At 47.5% G+C, this 3,504-nt stretch overlaps 1 pseudogene; it reads left to right on the top strand.

The window, feature by feature from the left end:
- The first annotated feature begins 874 nt into the window (after window positions 1-874).
- On the top strand, window positions 875-1,029 carry LOC126523787 (U2 spliceosomal RNA; annotated as a pseudogene).
- The last annotated feature ends 2,475 nt before the right edge of the window (window positions 1,030-3,504 follow it).

Below are 3,504 nucleotides of genomic sequence, written 5' to 3'. Positions count from 1 at the left end.
TGCCAGCGGCGTGTAGTGTAAGCTTCGTCTGCGTTTAGTTACTTCTCCCACTGTTTTTCCATTAATCGTTCCTAAGCCCCCGCCGCATCTCGTGCGCCGCGCGTTTTGATTCCGTTTTGGAAGCTTCGGCGAAGCGCGCGGCTGCACCTTTTAATTGAGCCGCGATCCCCGTCTCGTTCCGCGTTTCGTGAATCTCGCCGGAGGCGCCGCGACGCTGTTTTCGATTTGCGCGATGAATGCGCCCTGACACGAGCCCCCGCTGCTTTCGGGGTGGCGAGCGGAAGTATTTCGTTCTGCTCTTTGGATTTTGGATTAGGTGCTTCCGGATTGTGGAATCGAACGCCCCGCACCTTCTGGCCTTTTTCCCTTTTCGGCATTGCAGCCTCCCCTCTCGTGCTTTTTTTACGAGTACTGGTTTCGACACGTCCTTCATTCCGTATCACTCCCCTCCTCTTCAAGTTGCCGGGTGCTGTCTCTCCCACGAAGGCGCCATCTCACGTTGCAATCAGAGCTGCATGTATTGCCTTCGAGTGATGGCGGCCGTAGATAACTTCTTAGCGCCAGAGGAATGGATACCATGTCTTGCGGTAAGTGAAAAAATCATGAGTCATTCCACTCTGTGAAGGTGGATGACCAGTGGAGTTGTTTAACATACGACACAGAGGTGACAGATAATTTTGAACAAAGGTGTGAACTCATTTATCGTGATTTTTATATGCATTTGCGTGGACGACGGGACAGCCACCCTGGGGAGCCGTAGGAAACTAGACACGCGCGACGTTTCGACGGGACCGCCACCACGGCGAGAGCGGAAGGAAATCAGACACGCAAGCGCTTGAAACGCCGATAAAGACAGGGCAGTGCGAATGTAGCGATGGCCGACCCTGGTAAAAGTCTATCTGTCATTATCAGCTTAATATCTGATACGGGTTCTATTTGTACCCAAGAATGTAAACTTTTTTTTGCAAGTTGGTGGAGTTCTCGAAGCCTGCTTCACCTCCGCAGTGGGTCGGTCTGGACCCACGATTATTTCACACGCAGAAGAAAAATTCGCGGAACCCTAGCCATAAATACTTTCGCTATAAAGGTAGCCATGGTCAGGTCCCGAGAAGATTCTTGGCGAAAGGATCCTTGTGGCAAAGGTAAAACGCTAATTTATAACCTGCTAGTAGAGAGACAGATTACAAAACTCAGATCTGACTGATGGGCAGTCTGATGTGCTTCAAAATGTTCTTTTTCGTCAAGCCTGCATTTACGAGAACTGCTCAAGAAATTCTCGAAGAGACCCAAAATAAAAGCAGAGAATTTTTTCGCTGCAGAGCGACGAACGTTGCAGGACCGGTGCAATTTCTTTATGTGCTCGTACTCGCACCTGTACCCCATAGGAGTGGCCAGTTGGGCAAGCTGATATTCATGTATTGTAAAACAGCACGATTTATAGCAAGTAGGTAAGAATAAAACTACTCGCGCTTCGAACGCATTCTTCACGTTGCTCAGAATGACTCGTTGCAATACTTGCGGGAAGCCCAACGGGAACTTGTTAAAAGCGCGAAGATGTCCTGTGAAGCGGACATATTCCCTCTTGAAGGGAAGGTATGGCCAAGTTGATGGACGTCCTGGCACTTCAACTTGACGGCAACTTCATCTCCAGATTGAAATAGCATAATTTACACGCAAAACTTATCTAATTTTATCTGGCTTACCCTATGTAAAGAAGAAGAACGGCACTAGAGAGTTCCATCGCGTGTCTCGGAGCCAGAAGACGACCGGTATCCTAGCAAAAGCCGTCGCCATTGCGGGTCGCGCTGCTGGTTCGCCCATCCAGCTGAGCTATCGTTGCTGCCGCCGTGTTCCTGGCTACCGCTCGACAACGCCAATAAACCTCGTCGCATTTGGTTGAGTTGACACTGACGAGTGCCTAGTCTGGTTAACAAAAACAGATACGCCTGGACGTACATTGAAAACGTTTAGTAGCCAAAGCATCGTATAAGGGCGAAGAACTAGTTAGACAAATCAGGGTAGAAACTTAGCCGGTGAAGTAACTGGCCCAGCAGTCAACTGTTATGAGCCTATCGATCATTGCTAGCAGGTGTCCGAAAGCAGCGAAGCTGGATTGTTGTCTCTCTTGCCGAGAAGATAATTAAGTAACGGCGAGACTCAAGCATTCCTCGCAGCGGAAAATTAAATCATTACTGCTAATATTAGGTTTGAATACATAAAACAATCATAGGACAAAGAGAGATAGTTAGGCAACTGCCACCATGGAGGGGCGCAACATCTACCGGGTCTAGAAGAGAAAAGATAAATATAATAGTGAGTGAATGACGGGAGAGAGATAGATTAACAGGAAGGGGCATAGTGAGTGCAGAAAATGAGAGCGAATAACAAAAATGGGTGGACAACAACAAAAGAATAAAACACTCATGTGTGTCACGCATTCACGCGTGGCACTTGCGGCAAATTGTTCACAGATTAGCAGAAAAAATTGGACCGAAAATGTAGGCTATACTCTGGAGTCTACATTTGTCGCCTTCAAGAATGACAGGTGCAGTGTTCGGTGCACTTGGTGACGTTTGGATGCGCGACCAACGGGATACATAATGTCATTCATTGTAGCACAAGGTAAGCCAAGTAAATGGTACCTCTGCAAAGTGCAGTCCGCTGCACGCTCTAGGATGGACAATACAATATTAAATGACCAAGTGTTTCTGTTGAAGTGCAGGAAACGCTGAGTGCACTCCTATGTCGGTGCAACATATTAAAATGGCCACGCGCATTCGCAAATGTACACACGAAATAAAAAAGAAATATATGGTTCGATGTCGGCAAAAATTTTTCACTCCTGTGTGCGTCAACACAGGTAAAAAAATATCGCTTGCCAAATACATAGGTAACATCATCTTTTGATTAAGCTACACGTGAAGCCGTGACATGAGTGGTCACGGAAGTGCAGACGCGACGCGTGAACAGCGTGTCAATAAAAGCGTACGACAGCAGATGAAAATTCCTTCTAGCAGGAGTACTGCCGAGATGAATCACAAGAAGCAAAAGAAAAATAAAGAAAACAAGGCAAGTGGTACCAGCGAGACCAAGAAATTTGGATCACGGCTAACTTGACAAGCTGCTGTAAAAGCTATAGAAAACAGGAGAACAGGGAGGGATAAGAGCGCAGTTGCCGCAGCAAACCTTTCTCCATGGCTCCTTTCCAGTGTATATCGTGTGCCCTGACCATGAACACTGCAATACATTCTCGCGACGAAAAAGAAAAAGAAAACTGATAAAACGAAAAAAAGGAACCTTCGTCACGAGACATCCTGTAGATGCCGAGCAGAGCCAAACAAACGGCGTCAACCACCATGTTTTCGGGTCGTGACATGGAAGAGCGGGCAAAGTCCAGGCGGGTTGTAACACCAGGGATCATAGAGCACGCCAAGGAGAGGGAACCGTGCTTCAGCGACCGGACATGTGTTCGATATTCTACTCAGTGGGATGGGAGAATACAAG

The sequence above is a fragment of the Dermacentor andersoni genome, chromosome 6, assembly GCF_023375885.2.
Source record: "Dermacentor andersoni chromosome 6, qqDerAnde1_hic_scaffold, whole genome shotgun sequence".
Classification (NCBI taxonomy): Eukaryota; Metazoa; Arthropoda; class Arachnida; order Ixodida; family Ixodidae; genus Dermacentor; species Dermacentor andersoni.
Note: the sequence above shows the minus strand (reverse complement) of the source record. Positions and strands in the feature narration are given on the sequence as shown.